Below are 21,944 nucleotides of genomic sequence, written 5' to 3' on the forward strand. Positions count from 1 at the left end.
GGAAGCAGCTACCATGATCGTATCAGGCTTCACTGGCATGATAAAACATTGGTGGGACAACTACTTCATAAAACATTGGTGGGACAACTACTTCACTGATGACATTAAGAACCTTATCTATGGAGCCACAGCCATAGAGACAGTGCTCAAGAGTGAAAATGGCCAAGAAGTTCTAGAGCAAGTAGCAAAAGAAGACGCTTGTGCCACTCTCCTATACCATATAGCCAGATATTTCATAGGAGAGCCCAAATTATTCCAAGATAGGAGCTTAGAAATCCTCAACAATCTCACCTGCAAAGACCTAGCAGACTTTCGATGGTACAAAGATACCTTCTTAGTAAAGGTCATGATCTGACCTGATTGCAACAATGAATTACTGCAAGAAAGAATGATAATTAATGGATCAAAAAATCAGTTAAATGGATGCTCAATTATGTATGCTTCCTAGCACGACCACTTGAAGATGTAGCATCCTCTTTCCTAGTACCCGATGCCTCGGGCTTCCTCGCCCAGGCAGGTGCACTATCTGGCTCATAACGATAATCATAAAAGAGTTCCTCTCCCGCGCAAATTCTTTCATTGGCAAAGATACCAACTCTGTGATCTCCAGCCACCATCATGACCTTAGCATAGCAATTTGGAACAGGAGAATGGTTCGCAAATTTTAGTTTATCACCCTTCCGATGTGCATCAAGCACAAACTGATCATTAAGATTGAAGAGGAATGAAGAATTTTCACGATCATAAATCTTGCCACGCTTGTCAGCTTCCCAGTGTGAAATTAATTCACCTGTGTACTCCCCAAGGTATTCATGCTTTCCAACAGTATTCTTCAAGAAAGCTCCCCAGCCAGAAACATCAGATCTTCCAAGAAGAACCCTTTGTTGCTGTTTGAGAAGCAGTTTCATATTCCTACATTCATGACTATCACCTCTTTGCGAAGGAACCCCAAGCGTACCATCACCACAACTGATCCAACAATTTCAACAAACATCAGGATCACATTCCCTGCCAGCAGCAAAGCAAGGGCATTGACGGCTCCTACACTGACTTTTGGCACAATGACAACCACGAAACCTGTTCTTGCAACTCTTTGGGCATCCACAATATTTTTCACAGCACGTTCCATTTACAATGCAGGGACACTCCTTTCCACAAGGCCCTTGACAGCCACATGGATTAAACTGCCGACAGGGTTGATCCTTCCTCTCAGAAATCCATTTCCTAATTGCATAGTATCCAGCGGATTTCCACGTGTATTTTAATTGGCGAACTCTGCCTCTTCGACGTAAAAATCTGCATCTTCTTTGAGGTTCATTACCCATGATTTCCTAACCATCACCGTTGGAACCACCTTCAAGAATGTCATCCATCCCATCACCTGCTCCTGAGAATATCTTATTCCCAGAAGTGTTCATATACTGGAAAACCTCCCAGCATGTCTTCAAACCATTCATGAGATTTCGAGCAATCAAACAGCTGCTTCGACCAAACATCTCTAGACCCTTTTCAAATTGAGCCTTTTCAATGGGTCTCCAAGATTTAGTACCATCTATATCTTGTTCTTCCATCAATTGGCGATCAAAAGCATTGCCTTATGAAGAATTTTTACTGTCCAAAACCGGAGAGTTTTTCCTCCTAGACCTTTTAGCACTATGACATGGTGTTTTTTGTGAAGATGGACTTGCATCTTCATTTTTCTTTGAAATAGAGAGGAGATTCAAATCTTTGAAACCTAAACTTTCACCTGCAGCTGAGTCAGATTCTAATACTGCCATTTTCTTCTGTCTTTTCTTAATGGCAACTACAACATGTTCAGCTATTCGCTTACTGTTCCTTTTGTTGCTTCCATCTTTACTGTCAGATTTGCTTTTTGATGGAGATGAAGAAAGCTCATTAGAAGTGACATCATTTATGGGTCTAATATCTGAATCACTGCTCTCGGAGATATTTTTTGCATTCGGGGCACCTTCACCTTTTGAAGACTTTGATCTTCTAGATACATGCTTCCTAGCTGGCATCTGAGTATTATTAGCAACATCGGATGGCAGGACGGATTTTTCTCCATGACTAGCGTACTGAGGAGAGATTACTGTAGCATTACTTTCGAACTTTTTGGCTAGGCTGAAGCAATTTGGTCCACAGGGCTCCACATCTGCATTGGAGCAGTACCATGGTAATTGTTTTTCAGCAGGAAAAATAAGATCCTGTGAACATCCATGTAATCTAGAATCAAAGACAAGACATCGACGACAAAATAGATTATCAAAAGAATCCAAAGCAGCATCAAGATCTTTGGCAAGATATAAATCTAAAGAACTTTCCATGTTCTCATTCTTTGAAGTGCCTGCATTATCTTCCTTAACAAGACCTTCATATCTTGCCTTCACTTCACTAGGTTTTCTACACAAGCACTGTCCTAGCAAATCCAACACAACATCTGACATGCCGACTTTTTTGATTGTCATTCGTAGCATATAATCTTTGGACTCAGCAAACACCTTCTTTTCTTCTTCTTCTTCAAGTAGTTCTTCGTCACTATCACTACAAATTAAAGTTTCCCCACCATTCTGGTCATAATAAATTCTTCTACGACCAACCACAGATTGATCCTCCGTCATTCTCTGAATATCACAAGTCCTTTGCATTGTATTATCAAATATATTCCCAATATTTAACAAAGTTCAAAAACAAAGAGGCAAAGATATAAATCTTTCCTTTAGCAAACTTTGAAAACAAAGATGTGTTGAAGATGCGTACCTTTCACACAAATCCCAGAAGCATAAAATAAATGTGGATATTTGGACTTCATGTTCTCGTTTGCTTCCCAAGTAGCTTCTTCAACCTTATGGTACTGCCAAAGAACCTTAACTAAAGCCACATCCTTGGTTCATAATCGATGAACTTACTCTCAATCAGGACTTCATCATAAGACAAAGAATCTGCTAGACCCAATCCTTTCAAAGGAACAACCAAAGAAGGATCACTAATGCACTTCCTTAACATGGAAACATGAAAGACTGGATGAACCAAGATCAATCTAGAAGGCAACTCTAGCTTATAAGCAATATTACCAACTTTCCACAAAATCTCATAAGGAATCATATAAAGGGGACTGAGCTTCTCCTTTTAGCAAAACCGCAGTACTTCCTTTATGGGAGATACCTTGAGGAAAATCTTATCTACAACCTCAAACTCCAAGGCTCTACACAGAACATCCACATAGGACTTTTCACAACTTTGAGCAGCCTTAAGTTTATCCCAAATCACCTTCACCTTTGCCATACACTGGTAGACCAAATCGGGACCAAACATGTTCGCCTCATAAAGCTAAAACCAACCAATAGGAGATCTACACCTCCTACTATATAATGCCACAAAAAGGACTATACCAATACTAGAATGATAGGTATTATTGTAAGAAAACTCCACCAAAGGTAGATAATCAACCCAATTTCCACCATAATCAATCATACAGGCTCAAAACATATCCTCCAATTTTTGAATAGTTCTCTCCGCTTGCCCATCTATCTATGGATGAAAAGTAGTAATCTAACTCACTTTGGTCCCTAACCCTCTCTTAAAAAGACTACCAAAAATGGTATGCAAATTATGTGCCATGATAAAAAATAATCAAAATCGGCACCTTATGAAGCTTCACAATCTCCTAAAGATACAACTTGGCATAATCCTCCATTGAAAATGTAGTCAACACTGGAAAAAAATGCATAGACTTAGTCATCCTATCCAAGATAACCCAAATCAAATCATATTGACTCCAAAACCGAGGAAGACCTGTAATGAAGTCCATATTTATCACATCCCACTTCCATTTGGGCAAATCAATTTCTTGATACAACTCTTCTAGCCTTATATGCTCAAACTTACCCTGTTGACACATAATACACTTGGCCACAAAATCTGCCATATCCCTCTTTATGCCATTCCACTAATAGGTCTACTTGAGATCATGATATATCTTAGTCAAGTCGGGATGAACAACATAGCTTGACATATGCAATTCAACAAAAGCCCTTTATCGTAACCCATTGACATCAGGAACGCATAACCTTTCATGGTACCGTAAAGTACCATCACCACTAATCTTAAACACCACTACCTTTTGCCCACTAATATCACTCCTGATTTCCATAAAGATGGGATCCATTACTTTTTCTCCTTAATCTCCACACTAAAAGACAATCTAACCACTTCTTGCCAAACAACACCACTATCCTTGGAGTACAAGAGGCAAACTTCAAAATTAGCCAAGAGGTGAATATCCTTCACCAATTCCCACTTTCCTTCTTCCATATGAGCCAAACTCCCCATGGATAACCTACTAAGAGCATCAACAACCATATCAGCCTTACCTGGGTGATAGTGAAGACTCATATCATAATCCTTGAGAAGCTTAAGCCATCTCTTTTGTTGGAGATTAAACTCTTTCTCAGTGAACGCATACTGTAGACTGTTATGATAAAAAAATATATCCATGTGAACACTACAAAAATAATGCCACCATATTTTTAAAGCAAGCACAACCGCAAATAGCTCTAAATCATGAGTAGGATAATTTCTCTTATGTACCTTAAACTACCTGGAAACATAAACAATTACCTTCCTATGTTGCATTAACACACAACCATGCCTTACTCAAGATGCATCACAATAAACCACGAACCCATCATTACCTTCCAGTAAAGTCAAAATTGGAGCTGAAGTTAACTTATTCTTTAACTTCTAAAAAATCCCTTCACAAGTATCTGAGCAAGAAAACTTAGCCGTCTTCTGTGTTAACTTAGTCAAAGAAGTAGCTATCAACAAACAACCTTCCACAAACTACCTATAATGCCCGATTAAACCCAAGAAACTCTAAATGTCGGATAGAGTAATAGGTCTAGGCCACCTTTTTACCATAACAACCTTTTACGGATCCATCATGATTCCCTTACTAGAAATAATATGACCCAAGTAAGTCATAATGTTCAACCAAAACCCACTGTAACACCCCAAATCTGGTACTCAGAATGCTACACGGTAATTGTAATCCCAAAGGACCATAAGCTATCCCATGACTGATATCTGTAACTGAGCCCTGAATAATAATGGTAATATCATAAATGCGGAAAAATAAACTGAAATGCCATAAGGTTCAATACTGATACACAACTGAAAATATGGTATAACAATACCAAAACAACTGAAATAACTGTCTGAACATGCTGTAGTCGAAAAGCCTCTAAAACTAAACTGTCTAAATAAAGAGTTTATAGGACAATCCCCCAACTTACCCCATCTGCTAAAATAAACTAAGTACAAAAAGATTGAAATAATCAAATAATAATATCCTTGATTGATGAGGACTCACTACTAACTCTGACTGCTGAAACTGGAATGCTACTGATACTCTGGAGCACGTGCTTCAGAACCTATGGTATAAAATACTACAGCACAAATGCATCAGTATGATTGAATGTACTGGCATGCAAGTGAGGTAGGTTGAATGCAGTAGTTCATATGAATGAACATTACTAACTGACTGAATAAAATAAACATGAGAATACATGCATGAATACGTAATTGTATCTGAGATCATGATAACACTAACTCATGAATTCTGATAATATAGATTTACTAATATCTGGGTACTAATACTGGGATACTAAAAAACTAAGTCTATTGAGTACTGAGGAACTAATGTCATATTATTGATAAAGGAATGATTGTTTCTGATAGTTCTAATTATGTAGAACTGGTCTAATCGACTATTTCTGACAGTCCTGAAATATGAACACTGGTAACATAATTTTGTATAATTATATACTATTAACTGGGTGACTGTGTCTGACACTCCTAATTCTGATGGAACTAGCTGAGTTTCATACTGAGCTGAGCGACTGTATCTGATAGTCCAGAAATTATAGAACTGAATTGAGTTCTATTACTGAGACTGGATCTAAAACTAATACTGTAGGAGGTAATCAACTAACCGACATGCCCTCAAGCTGAACTGGTGGGTTCCAATCTATAACCCTAGCTGGAGGGTGTCAGTACCATACGACGTGTAAAGATAAGCTGTGAGTAAACCCTCTCTGATAGGGAGCTCTTTCGTCAACCCCTTCTAGTAGGAAAAACTCAAATAAGGTGTCTAATCTCTAAACTCATAGGGTACATCTCAACCTATGCTGGCTACGTAGATTTGGAATGCAAAGATTGCTTCTAATGATCACAGCCTCTACTGGCTAACAGGTGAGTCCCCATCCTTGGGTTCACTCGGTGCTGAATCCTACTCCCAACTGAAGAGACACTGAACTGAACTATTACTAATAATATATTTTAGCTGATTTGAATAGAGTTCACTAAATTCTATTGACTGACGGAATACTACTGAGATCAAGTAACTGATAGAGATTACTGAGATTATTGAGTTTTCCTGAGTCTTGTAACTAACTGAATTCTAATGATTATGGCTTGAATGGGAGAATAATAAAAACTGACACTGGCTCTAGGCACACAGCGAAATTATCGTGTACAAGTACCCCCAGGACTCAATAGCATGAAACTTACAAAACTTGACACTTCGTGAACACATAACCAATATCAACAATTCATAATACAATAAGTTGGGAATTTTATGAAACACATGGTTGTCATAATGTTGTACATACATGGAATTGCATATAGACATGACATACTTTCATCAGCCTAATCTCATGAACATTCTATCAAATACTCATAATGCACACAATATCATAGATGTCAGTCTTTGTCATAATGGTAAAGTATGCATTTATTATTTGAGTTACAATTGAGCTATAATAGCCAATTTCTATCCTCCTAGCCATTTTGTCAAATACACTGCATGCACAACTTAGGGAATAGGTGAAATCATCAAATTACACATTATAAATAACTCAATTCATGGATTTTATCTTGCATGCTAACAAAGTTTTATGAAAACACATAAAGATTCCAACTAGGGAATCATACAGCAAGATAAACATGGTTACAAAAAACCCATAACATAAAAATCATGTTTTATAATTTTAAAGAGGGTTGTTGGACTTCATGGATGAAAGGAATCCATAAATCAACGCTTGACATACCTTAGTTCCTAATTTTACAAAGATTGACAGAGAGATTCTTGAATTTGAGTATTGAATTTAGATTCCTAATTGAAAATCCTAACTTGTTCTTGAGAGAAACTTTATATTTGGGTGAAATATGGATGAATCACGTGTTATTAGAGTTATCTAAGGTTGGGAAATTAACCCTTTTCCCCTTAAAAATGTGGACATTTAATAACTAAAAACTAGGTACTGATGCTACAAGCGTCGTAACACATTGATGGCTTCAATGTGATACTCGATGGGTCGCACCATAATCGTGTTAAGCCTCAAAGTTTTGGCTCTGGTAGCCTACAAAAATGTTGACCAACACGATTGGCGATGCGGCGTGCTATGATTGCGTTGGTTCACTATTTTAAGACTCTGAGCATAATCTAAACATGTTCTGAAAAATCCAAAACTTTTCCAGGAAGACCTATTGACCTTCCTGATCATGAACTAATAAAAATACGGACCATTAAAGGACGATAAGGTTGAAAAATGAGATTGCCAACTTTTGAAGGCCAATAATAGGCTAAGTCTAGGAACCTTGCTAGAATTTTCTAAGTCTAGGACCCCTTGACAAACTTAAAGGACTGAATTAAGCTTTAGGATTTTGTGGGGTCTTACAATATCTCCCCCATGAGAACATTTATCCTCAAATGAGATTGACTGGTAGGGAATAAAAAATAAACTGACGTACATACTAAACACAAACAACTGGAACATTATTCCATGATTGACATGACCGATAAACTGAATGTATCGTACTGAACATGCATATCTGATGCATGGTTAACTGGTTCATGAATGCATTTCTGAATATAAAATGGTAATTGATACCAAGTTTATCATGGAAATCTGAGCATGAAACTGGATAAGTTCAAGGGAGACTATTTCCTTAAATTAAAAATGCTAATAAACCAAAAATTAATTACTAAATATGCATAAGCAGAAACACGTGAATGTAACTGAGTCTGGAATGTGATACATGAGTTGGATATCGTGATCTAAACTGAGTACCTTTAATACGCGGCTTAGGCTGAGGTCGGAGTTTGAGGGTCAACTTATAAGTACCCCCTTACTCCAAACTGGATTCATTACGAGAAGATATAATGACATATTTTATGTCATGAGTGTTTGGGGAATTATCATGTATCTCATCCTTGGGAAACTAGGTCCCTCAAAGAATACTAATTTTTCTTGAGATACCGAGGAAAACTAGGGCGATGCACAAGGCACCTATGAACTGAATAACAGATGGATATCTAGGATCTAAAGCTAAGACAAAGTGATTAGACCTTACGCACTACAATTGAGACTTCTAAAAGGATTTACGTGGGTGATGAGCATGAATGCATAAAATTATACTAACTTTAAATAATTAACTGAATAACTTATATCTAAATACTGGGCGTGTAAGATTGAACTGTACATAGTCTGGATAGCTGGATTGAGACTATAGGCTATTAGACATAGGAGGTAATGAATGATTGGGTAACATGAGGTAATTGAGCATGAGTTAGGGAAAATTGTATTACCTTAGGAATTCAAGACCAGGCGTCTAATCATGATTCAGAAACATTCTATAAACTGAGGTACTATAATCCTAATAACTGAGTAACTGATGGCCATATGCTATGGTAGGGTAATCTTGAAACTGGACTGAGTTTCTGATCTGACAACTGTACTAGGACTAGGACTGAGATTATAGCTAAGATGGTAATTGAGACTATAATTATAACTAAGACTATAACTGAGACTGAATGCTGGTTTTCTATAACTGAGGGTTAGATTGGTACGGGAGTACTGAATTCTGATGGCTAAGTAACTGATATCTGAAAGCCATGGTTCTGTAGGACTAAGTCCTTTACTGAATATTAATTACTGAACTGACACTTACTGAGACTTGTGGGATAGAACATTAGCACTACAGATTCACCGAGGGATCTAAACTAAGGTTATACGTGGATAAATCTTATTTTGACTGAACACTAGGAGTGAAGTCTTGAATCGTGTGGGCTAAGCATACTATAAAGCATGCATGAGTGCATGAGTCATGAGCTGCACGGACTGGGTTTGGAATTTTTGAATTTATGGAACATGATCCGCAATATTGGAGGAACTTAGACTCATCATACAAGGAACTTGAAACACACACTAATCTATGAAAAGCACATGGATATAAGCTGTATTCATGGGACTGAAATGGAAAGAATGCGTAAGTATCATGATGGTTGAAGTACAAAACTTTGCACTAAGATAGGAATGGGTCAGGAATCATCTTCTCTTATGGATTTCCTACACATACTAGTATTACTACTGGAACCTGAAGGCCCGACTTTCAGATATTTTCTAACCAGATAGTTTTTGTATACCTGTTGGGTTGTGTTAAACTTAATCAATGGGGTGGGGATTGGAAAAAAGTCCTGTTACCATTTTGTTTGACCTTAAAATTGACTGCCATGCAAAGAGTTAAAAAAGAAAAAAGAAGCTCCTGAATTTGAAGAAATGTGAACATATAAATGAGGGATCTGTAACATACCAGTGGCTGTATTAGGAGGACTTTCCTGATCCTATCGGGTCTGAAGTGCATAGAGTCTATTTGGGAATTGGCCACTGATAGCACTGTAATTGGTATACTACTGATTTGGGGGACCAAACTAAGTTGAAGGATGACCGTGCTTACTTTTAGGGCTAGGCCTAGGAAAATCTCAGACCTTGTGACCTGTCTCACCACGTTCAAAAATCATATCACTATCGGATCTACATATACCCTTATGATGCTTACTACACTCTTCATAAAGTGGATGAGTAAAAACCCCACTCTCACTACCCTGGGCCTTGGAGCCTGGTGCCCCATCTCTACGGTCATTTCTGAACTTTGGTACTGGTGCACTAGTTGAAGATGAAACTGGGGTTAGTAACTTCTGTCTATGTTGAGAATGGCTACCACCCTACGACCTTGGCTGAGAAAAAATATAACTACTAGTTCTGGCTTTCTTATTTTCCCTCTCCTTCTTCTTAAGTTTCTGCTCCTCAATTTGTTAAGCATGGACCATAAACCTAGATATGTCTATATTCTTAATCAACATTGTAGTCCTGCACTCCTTAACTACTCTACCTGATATCCCAGACACAAACTTATTCATTCTAGATCTAGTGTCTGCTGCTATATGAGGAGCGTACCTGGCTAACTTATTAAACTTAAGGGAGTATTCTTTTATGCTAATGCAACCTTGTCTGATATTGATGAATTCTAATGCTTTGGATTCTTTCTGCTCCAGGGGAAAGAATCTACCTAAGAAATCCGTAGAAAACTCTTCCCATTCTATGGGCTCAATATCTGCACCCTTGTCTACGTACTACTGCTTAAACCACGTATGGGCTACATTTTGTAGCTGATAGGCGGCTAACTCTGCACTCTCACTGGAAGTCACTCCCATGATATATGTGACTTTTTGAACCTGGTAGAGGAACTCCTGTGGATTCTTTTCAAACCTAAAACCATAGAATAGGGAAGGATTCATTCGGTTGAAGTCTCGAATCCTAACTGCAGCAGAATTGGCCATTTGGTTAGCCAGAACAACAGTTGGCCGGTCATTCTGAGATGTGACTGAATAAGCTAGAGTAGTGAATGCAATTTTGAATTTTGCATGAGAAACATTCTCATCCAGAGGATCTGCCTGGATGGGCTAAGGTGCTGACTGATTCTTTATCCATCTATCTTTAGTCCTTTTAGGAGGCATGCTTTGTAAACAAAAGAGAAGAAGGGATTAAACTAAGAGTTTGACTGGAGCTCATGCTCACTCGTGGGGAATGAATAGTGAAAGAAGGGAAATTATTCCTAAAATATTTCATAGCCTCCTGCACCTAAGTGTGGTTCACAACACACCCATGTACAAGACTTTACTAGATGCATCTTTTCAGACTTCCTAGGACGCTGTTTAACCTTGCTCTAATACCAAGTTTGTAACGCCCCAAATCTGGTACCTGGAACTCTACACGGCACTCATATATCCTAAAGGACCACAAGCTAACCTATGACTAATATCTGTAACTGAGCCTTGAATAATAATGGTAATATAGTAAATGCGAAAACATGAACTGAAAGGCCATAAGGTTCAATACTGATACATAACTGAAAATATGATGTAACAATACCAAAATAACTAAAATAATTATCTGAATATGTTGTAGTCCGAAAGCCTCTAAAACTGAACTGTATGAATAAAGAGTTCATGGGATAATCTCCCAACTAACCCCATCTGCTAAAATAAACTAAGTACTAAAAGAATGAAATAATCAAATAATAACATCCTTGAATTATGAGGACTCACTACTGACTCTGACTGCTGAAACTAGAATGCTATTGATACTCTAGAGTGCATGCTTCTGAACCTATGGTATAAAACACCATAGCACAAATGTATCAGTATGATTGAATGTACTGATATGCAAGTGAGGTAGGCTGAATGCAATGGTTCATATTCATGAACAATACTAACTAACTGAATAACATGAATGTGAGAATACATGCATGAATACATAAATATATCTGAGATCGTGATAACACTGACTTATGAATTCTGATAATGTGGATTTACTGATATCTGGGTACTAATACTGGGATAGTGAAAGACTAAGTCTATTGAGTACCGAGGAACTGATGTTATATTACTGATAAAGGAATGACTGTTTCTGACAGTTTTGATTATGAAGAACTGGTCTAATTGACTGTATCTGACAGTCCTGAAATCTTCATACTGGGAACATAAATTTCATATAATTAATATACTATTAACTGAGTGATTGTGTCTAAAAGTCTTGATTCCATTGGAACTAGCTGAGTTTCGTACTGAGCTAAACGAATGTATCTGACAGTCTTGAAATTATAGCACTGAACTGAGTTATATTACTAAGTCTGGATCCAAAACTGAGACTGTGGGCGGTAATCATCTAACCGACATGCCCTAAAACTGAACTGGTGGGGTCCAACCTGTAAACCCAGCAGGAGGGGTATCAGTACCATACCATGGGTAAAGACAAGCTGTTAGTAAACCCTCTCTAACAAGGAGCTCTTCTGTCAACCCCTTCTAGTAGGAAAAACTCAAATGAGGTCTCTAATCCCTAAAATCGTAGGGTACATCTCAACCTACTATGGCTACATAGTTCTGGAATGCAAGGATTGCTTCTAAGGATCACACCCTCTACTGGCTAACAGGTGAGTCCCCATCATTTGGTTCACTTAGTACTGAATCCAATCCTAACTGAAAAGACGCTGAACTCTTTTAAACTGAACTGAACTACTTTTGATAGTATCTTTTAGCTAATTTTAACAGAGTTCTCTAAATTTTGTTGACTGACATAATACTACTGAGATCTAATAACTGACTGAGATTGCTAAGTTTTCCTGAGTCATGTAACTAACTGAATTCTAATTATCATGGCTTGAATGAGAGTATCATGAAAACTGATACTAGCTCTAGGCATACAGCTAAATTGTTGGGTACAAGTACTCCCAGGACTTGATAGAATGAAACTTACAAGACTTGACACGTTGTGCACACATAACCAATATCAACAATTCATAATACATTAAGTTGGGGATTTCATGAAACACATGGTTTTCATAATGTTGTACATGGATGGAATTGCGTATAGACATGTCATACTTTCATCAACCTAATCTCATGATCATTCCATCAAATACTCATAATGCACACAATATCATGTAAGTCAGTCTTGGTCATAAGGGTAAAGCATGCATTTATTATTTGAGTCACAATTGAGCTATAATACCCAATTTCTACCCTCCTATCAATTTTGTCTAACACCCTACATGCACAACTTAGGGCGTAAGTGAAACCATCAAATTACACTTCATAAACCACTCAATTCCTGGATTCATCTTGCATGCTTACGTAGTTTCATGAAAACACATCAAGACTCCAACTTGGGAATCATACAACAAGATAAACATGGTTAGAAACAACCACAACATAAATATCATGTTTTATAATTTGAAAGAGGATTCTTGGACTTTATGGATGAAATAAATCAATAAATCAACACTTGACATACCTTAGTTCCTGATTTTACCAAGATTGATGGAGAGATTCTTGAATTTGAGTATTGAATTTGAATCCTTAATGGAAAACCCTAACTTGTTCTTGAGAGAAACTTAATGGAAAAGCCTAACTTTTTCTTAAGAGAAACTCTATATTATAGGTAAAATATGGCTGAATCACGTGTTATTGGTTTATCTAAGGATGGAAAATTGACACTTTTTCCCTTAAAAATGCGATCATTTAATGACTAAAAACTGGGTGCCGACGCTACAAGCGACCAGGCTCATTGATGGCTACGACGTAAAACTCGATGCGGTGCACCATGATCGTATTGAGCCTCTGAATTTTTGGCTCTAGCAGCCTGCACAAATGTTGACTAACGTAATTGGCGATGTGGCGTGCCATGATCGCATTGGTCCACTATTTTGGGACTCCAAACATGATCTAAACATGTTCTAAAAATCTAAAACTTGTTTGGGAACACCTATTGACCTTCCTAATCATGAACTAATAAAAATACGGACCATTAAAGGATGTTAAGGTGGAGAAATAAGATTGCCTACTTTCGAAGTCCAATAATAGGCTAAGTCTGGGAACCTAGCTAGAATTTTCTAAGTCTGAGACCCCTTGACAAACTTAAAGGACTGAATTAAGCTTTAGGATTTTACGAGGTCTTACACCCACGCTTGGAGAACTTGGCATACAACCAATGTTTCTTTAAAGTCTACAATACCAAACAGAGTGATTACCATGATCTATCTCACTGTTCGAATAAACTAGAATGTCTTTAATAAACATAACAATGAAGATATCTAAATACTAATGGAAAACTCAGTTCATCAGATCCATAAATGCCGCCAAAGAATTAGTCAACCCAAATAACATCACCAAGAACTCAAAGTTGCCATACCGAGTACAGAAACCCATCTTAGGGATATCCACCTCCCTAATCTTTAGCTGATAGTGCCCAGACTGAAGATCTAGGTTAGAAAAGAACTTGGTACTTTGCAAGTAGTCAAAAAGATGATCTATCCATGGAAGAGGATACTTGTTCTTAACTTTCGTATTTTTCAACTACCTATAGTCAATGTACATCTGAAGGGAACTATCCATCTTGTGCAGAAACAATACTGGTGCACCCCAAGGAGATACACTAGGACGAATAAACCCCTTATCCAGAAGATCCTTAAGTTGATCCTTAAGTTCCCTTAACTTAGCTGGAGCCATTTTATATGGAGGAATAAAAATTAGAAAAGTGTCAGGAATTAAATTAATACCAAACTCTCTTTCCTTATCCAGAGGAAAACCAAGGAGATCATCCGAAAAGACCTCCAGAAACTCATTAAACACAGGAACTAACTACAAAGAAGGACCTTCCAATTAAAATCTTTAACACAGAACATATGATAAAGATAACATTTATAGATTAACCTCCGAGCTCTAAGATAATAAATAAACCTCCCCCTAGGTGCTAAAGAAACACCCTCTTACTTTATAACTGGTTCACCAAGGAACCTAAAGATAACCCTATGAGTCCGACAATCCAAAGATGCATAACAAGAATGTTACAGTCCATATCTAGAATAATATCAAAATCCACCATATACGACTCAAATAGATCCACCAAGGTTTTCTTGCCACCAACAAATACCACACAGTCCAATTGACTCTCTTGGTAATAATTGAGTCACCTAATAGGGCAGAAATAGAAAAAGGATCCGAAATAACTTCCAAATCAAAACCAAAAGATACAACCACATAAGGAGTCAGATAGGAGAGAGTAGACCCCAGATTAAGCAAATAATATATGTCATAAAAGAAAAGTTGTAATGTACCAGTGAAAATATCAAGTAATGCCTCAGATTCATGTTGGGACGCCAAAGCATACAACTTGTTCTGACCAACACTAGAACCAAGAGTAGTAACAGAAGTTGATGGAACACCACTAGGTGAAGTAGTAGAAGATAAAGCCACCAAAATCTTATTCTCCCCTTTAGCAACATTATGGATAAGAAAACCCCTGAGACGATGACCTTCCTGGACACGCTTAAAGTATTTATCCCTTTTTTTATCATAATCACTCCAATGAGGACAACCATAGTATCAATAATAAGGGCATGAAGAAACTTACTGACCTCTATTTGCCTGAGATTGGGAACCCTGCACCGAAAAATTATCATGACCATGATGAAACCTATCGCTCGACTGATAAGGAGCACTAGAAAAAGAGTAGGAACTAGAACTCCCTCACTTTTTTTTTCTGCCATTTGTCACCATCTTAACAACCCTAATAGAAAAACCTGCTCATCTAACCCTTCCTATCTCGATACTTTGCCTACATTCTCTTCTTGTTATGACTCAAACTGTGGCCCTATCCATGATGGGCATCCCAAACCATAAAATCCCGCAAGGCCTTCTCTAACTAGAAATCATATACATAATTTATATATTGTAAGGAAGTGCGAAAATATAGCAAAATAGAAACATGGTCATTCTCTTAGTTCAAATGAACAATACAAAATTTAATTCATAATATGAAAATACACGACATCAGTCTCTGAAATCTCTAACAATGCCAAAGACCAATATCTATCTGAAAACTGGGACAAGGCCTCCAGTCAGACCATAAATCAAAATAAACTAACAATATTCTGAAATAGGCCTTTCAAAATATAGGGTGGCTCACCAACTGCAAACTCTGACAGGATTTGACCTATTAGTGGGACCCTAGGACTGTGCCTTCGATCCTAAAATATAAGGGGTGAATACAATTGTACTGGTATGTGAAACAACACAAAAATAGCATGCTCTTTATATAAAAGAGATGGGAGAATTTTTTAATAACCATGAATATAATGCAAGTAAGAAAATACATGGGCATACTTTAGTGCACTTTAAAACAATTCTGGACATTTTTGACTCACTCTTTGTTATTTTGAGCTAGTCGGTACACCCTATGAATTTGGAACTCCTTGGGCTATATGGAATTCCCCCTTGACTTGGCGGCCAAGCCTCCAACCCAAGTGGCCTCTAGGATTGGAGTGGCGATATGACCATAAGATCACACCGCAGGAATCCCCCTATGGGAGATGTCCTAAAAATGTTCTTTCATGTAGGATCATATACCATAAGTCCCACATCAGCATGTATGGTTTCCAATGATGAGGACTTTTATTCAAAAACCTTCTTTGGGTAACCACAAGCTCTCTTAAGATCAACTTTTAGTTCTTTAAAGAAAACATGTTCATACTTTCAAAATATTTAACACTATCTTGTTAAGGGCATGAAATCATCGGGTCTCATCCTACCCAAAATTGTAAGTTCACATCATATCATATTTGTATCCCTTTCCACTTATTATCATATTAATGACCAACCCTGGCCTTTAAACACCAGATGAGAGAGAGTAATGCAATAGATCTGTAATACCCCATATTTTCATAGCTTAATTTAACTCTCAGTACATGAGTATTCTTATATAAAGATTTTAAAATACTCTGTATTTATTAGTTTAGAGATTACCATTGAATAGGAAATTCAATCAGCTTTCTAACAATATAAAATTCGCAAAAATTCGATACCCGTGTGAAGAGTTATACCATTTTCAGTAAACTAGTGTATCACCTGGTACTTCACCATGTCGTGCTAAGGGCTCATATGGAAATTTTCATTTTCCAGTGTGCCACCGTAATCCCACCGCATTGGACCATGAGCTATTTTCCCAGTTGTCAAATTTCAATGAGGCTTCACAATGGTACCATGTCGCACCAAGAGAAATTTCCCAGTCATCCATTTTTACACAGTGCCAGCAACATTCCAGGGGCTCACCGTGGTGCCACCGCATCATGATGAAGCCTAAAATCGAGTATCCAGTGACAAAAATTTTAAATTTTCCCAGGGGTAATTTTGTATTTTTTCACGGCCCTAATCAGTCTAAACACAAAATTAAACTGCTAAATAGCCTATTATATCATTATTTACTCACTTTCTTTCAAGATTGAAATCATTCTCTCTAAAAAGGGAAAAACCCTAAATTCAAGAATCAAGGTCAATTCTCAAGAAATCCTCCAAGAACCTTCAAGATTTAATCTTCTCAGGTATGTTAGGTGTTCATGCATGGGTTCCTTTCACCCATGAAGCCCAAGAACCTCTTTTTAAACTACAAGTTATAGATTCATGATTTCAATGCTTGAGATTGAATGTATTCATGTTCATGATATTAATTGGGTTTCAATTCATGATTTAATCATAGGTCTCATGAAATCAAAATAGTTTGTGTAATGAATTGTATGACTTGCATGCTAAACCCTTGAAATTTCCAATGAGCATAGTATTCATGTTGTTCACATGTTGACCATTATCATGTGAAATATCTCTTAGTGTTTGCTAAAATGCTTATGTGAGATAAATAGTGCAATCATGACATGTCATTAATGTGGTCCCAATCATATACGGGCTCATATGTACAAAGTGTTTGACAAATTGTCTAAATGAGAGCATTATTATGCTTTTATGGTTACGCTATGCTTTACTTTGATGCTATCGAGTCCTGGGGGTATTTAATACCCTCATAAATCTACAATAGTTACCTAATTAGTCTCGGTAGTGTCACAATCAATAGTACTTAATCAATTACAGTACTTTGTGAAACTAAGTATTAGTCCAGTTCAGTCCAATATAATAATCAGTGTCCTTCTGATGGAAGTAGGATTCAGCACCGAGTGAACCCAAGGATGAGTGCTCACCTGCCAGTAGAGGGTGTGACCCTTAGAAGCAGTCCTTGCATTCCAAAACTACATAGACAGCATAGGTTGAGACATTAACCTTCCAATTAAGGGTTGATGAGGTATTTCTACCTGCCAGTTGAGGGTACCATCGTTCTCATTAGAGTACCTACCAAATGAGGGTAACTCTTTAGCTTGCCATTACTCGTGTTATGGTACTGAAACCCTTCCATATGGGGTTACAGGTTGGACCCCAAATCTATGCAAAATGGGGCATATCGGTTAGATGATTACTTCCCACAAGTTCAGTTTCAGCCTCAGTTTAGAATGCAGTTCAGTTCTGCAGAATCAGGATTGTCAGATAGAGTCACCCAGTTATTAGAAAATCAGTTATCCGTAATCTCAGATTATCAGTTACTCAGTATAAAAAATAAGTACTCAGCTTTAGTAAAAGCTCATATATAGTATTTATGTATATGCACTGTATTGCATTTGAGTATTTGCAGTAGTTTCAGAAATCTATGTTCTTATATTCAGTTACTCTATATCATTCAGTCAGCTTACTGTTCCTGCATATGAACCCTTGCATTCAGCCTTACCTCATTTAGAATACCAGTACATTTCATGTACTGATACATACTCTTTGTTTGTATTATGATGTCTCATATCATAAGTTTGAATACTCAGGTCCCCGACTGCGCTTAGATAGATTTAGTTATCAGCAAAAGATTAAGTAGTGAGTCCTTATATTTCGAGGATATGCTTTTAATTCAGTATTTTAGTTTATCAATATTTTAGTATTAGGAGTTAGGCCCGCCAACTCCATATTCAAATTGTTCAATTAGAGGCTTTTTTGACTAGACTAGTTCAGACAATATAATCAGATTTCAGATGTTTTTATCAGATGTTATTATTTTACCATTTTTTTAGATTTTGAACCTTATGGAAATTCAGCCAATTTCCCTTATTACTTTTAGTATAATTATTCAGTGCTCATAATAGGTACTAGCTCAGGGTTAGCTTATGGTCCCTCGGGATCGTAAGTATTGTATCACATCTAGGGTGCAGACTCGGGGTATTAAAAACTTGGTATTAGAGCCTAAGGTTCAACAGAGTCCTAGGGAGTCTAAAAGCCTCGTCTAGTAAATTCTTGTGTATGTATATGTAGCACGCCATACTTAATGACAAGAGGCTTTGAGGTGTTTTTAGGAAAAGTCTCCCTTCTTTCAGTATTTATGTCGTATGGGTGAGCATAAGCTCAAGGTAAACTCTCAGTATAATCTTTTTCTTCCTTCTAATTTCAGATCATGCCTCCTAAAAAGTGCAACGTTAGAAGAATAGAAAACTAGTCAGTACCTCAACTCGTTTAGGAAGATCCCCTAGATATGCATGTCTCTCATGTAGAATTCAGAGCTGCATTCACCACTCAAGAAAATTCCATAGAAATGTAGAATATACATCCAGTTGTTGTTCAGGCCATCCCAGTGGTTAATACTACTGCAATCAAGATTCGAGACTTCACTCGAATGAATCCTTCCCTATTCTCAGGATCTAAGTTAGAAGAGGATCCATAGGAGTTCCTTAATTAGGTGCAAAAAGTCATAGATATCATGGGAGTGACATCCAGTAAGAGTGTTAAGTTAGCTGCCTACCAGCTACATGATGTAGCTCATACGTGGTTTATGTAGTGGATGGTAGATAGGGGCACAAATGCAGAGCCCATAGAGTGGGAAGAGTTTGCTACTACTTTTCTAGATAGATTCTTTCCCTTAGAGATAAGAGAAGTATCAGAGTTTATCAATATCAGGCAAGTATACATGAGTGTGAATAAGTATTCCCTTAGGTTTACTCAGTTAGCCAGGTTTGCTCCCTATGTAGTAGCAGACAATAGGTCCAGAATAAGCAAGTTCGTATCTGGGGTATCAGAGAGTATGGTTAAGAAGTATAGAACTGAGATGTTAATTAAGGAGATGGACATATCTAGGCTCATGGTCCATGCTTAGCAAATAAAAGAGGTTAATACTAAAGAAAGAAAGGGAAAACAAGAGAGCTAGAATAGGTAGCTTTAATTTTATTTAGCCTAAGTTAGAAGGCGGTAACCGTTCCTTGTTCCATCAGAAGTCCTTAGTTCCAGCTTCGTCCTCAGCCAGTTCTCTAGTATCTAAGTTCAGAAATTGTAACAAAGCTAGGGCACCAAGCTTTAAATCTTAGGGTAGTGACAACAGTGCTCGGATAAATCCTCTTTGTCAGAAATGTGGTGAAACCATCAGGGTGTCTATAGAGCTAGCAGTATGTATGTTTTGGGTGTGGCAAGCCAAGCCAAAAGTCAGATATTGTCCTTAGTCAGGTTCTCAGGGTCAGTATAACCATTCTTCAGCTTAGTCTAATCGCCCAAATTAGCAGGGTGCTACCTCTAGTGCCACCAGTGAGCAATGGCCAAACAAGATTTATACACTTCAGTCCAGACAAGTTCAGGAAAGTTCTTCTAATGTGGTCACTGTTATGTTACAAATCTTCTATTTACTTTTTTATGTTTTGCAATACCTAGGAGCTTCTTTGTCTTTCATAACTCCTTATATAGCTGTTAACTTTGGAGTCAGTCCTAAAATTCTAGCAGAGCCTTTCTCAGTCTCTACCCCACTGGATATATCTATCATAGCCTGATAGGTATACAGAAACTATCTGGTTATGATATCTCAGAAGGTCACTTCAGTAGACCTTGTATAGCTAGAGATGGTAGGTTTTGATATCATTCTCAGCATAGATTGGCTCCATTCATGATATGCCTCAGTTGATTATAGAAATGGAATTATTCATTTTGAGTTTCCAAATGAACTTGTCCTTGAATGGAGGGGTAGTACTACAACACTTAAGGGTCAGTTGATTTCATACCTTAGAGCGAGAAAGATGACATCCAATAGATGTATCTATCATCTTGTACGAGTCAAAGACTCTAGTTCAAAGACTCCCTGTCTTGAGTCAGTTCCAGTAGTGAATGAATTCTTAAATGTGTTTCCTTTAGAATAGACCTCCTCCTAGATATTCAGCCTATATCTATTCCTCCATACAGAATGTCACCAGCAGAACTCAAGTAATTGAAAGAACAATTAAAGAACCTTTTACATAAGAGGTTCACCAAACCCAAAATTTCCCCATAGGGCGCACCACTCTTATTCATGCATAAGAAAGACAACCTTCTAAAATATGTATAGACTATCGTCAGCTGAACAAAGTCATAGTTAAGAATAAATATCCACTTCTTTATACCGATAACTTATTTGACTAACTTTAGGGAGCTATTTACTTTTCTATGATAGACCTTAGATCATGCTACCATCAGCTCAGAGTTAGAGAAAGTGACATTTTGAAAACAACTTTCCCCGGTATGGTCACTTCGAATTTCTAGTCATGCCCTTTGGTCTCACTAATACCCCAAAAGCCTTCATGGACTTAATGAACTACATGTTCAAGTAGTACTTGGAAATGTTCATCATAGTCTTCATAGATGACATTCTTATCTACTCTTATAGTGAAAATGATCATGCAGATCACCTCAGGATCGTCGTTTAGACTCTCAGAACTCATCAACTGTTTTCCAAATTAAGTGTGAATTTTTGCTAAGGTTAGTAGCATTCCTTGGTCATATAGTTTCTGGTGATGGAATTAGAGTTGATTCTCAAAAGAACAAGGTGGTGAGAAACTGTCCTTGATCCATTTATCCATCAAATATCAAGAGTTTCTTGGTTTTAGATGGCTATTACCATCGGTTTGTTAAAAGATTTTCATATGTTGAATCCCCCATGTCTAGATTGGCTCAGAAGAAAGTCAAGTTTCATTGATCAAATTTTTGTGAGAAATGTTTTCAGGAGTTTAAGACTCGATTCACTACAGCCCTAATTTTGACTCTACCAGATGGTTCAAATGGGTTTGTTGTGTACTATGATGCATCCAGAGTAGGTTTGGGTTATGTTCGCATGCAGATAGGTAAGGTCATAGCATATTCCTCTTGACAGCTTAAGCACCATGAGAAGAATTATCCT

General features: G+C 37.4%; 1 pseudogene; it reads right to left on the bottom strand.

Annotated features, from left to right (window-relative positions):
- Positions 1 to 431: 431 nt before the first annotated feature.
- On the bottom strand, positions 432 to 2,621 carry LOC107849032 (annotated as a pseudogene).
- Positions 2,622 to 21,944: the final 19,323 nt, after the last annotated feature.

Source organism: Capsicum annuum, chromosome 12 (genome assembly GCF_002878395.1).
Source record: "Capsicum annuum cultivar UCD-10X-F1 chromosome 12, UCD10Xv1.1, whole genome shotgun sequence".
Lineage (NCBI taxonomy): Eukaryota > Viridiplantae > Streptophyta > Magnoliopsida > Solanales > Solanaceae > Capsicum > Capsicum annuum.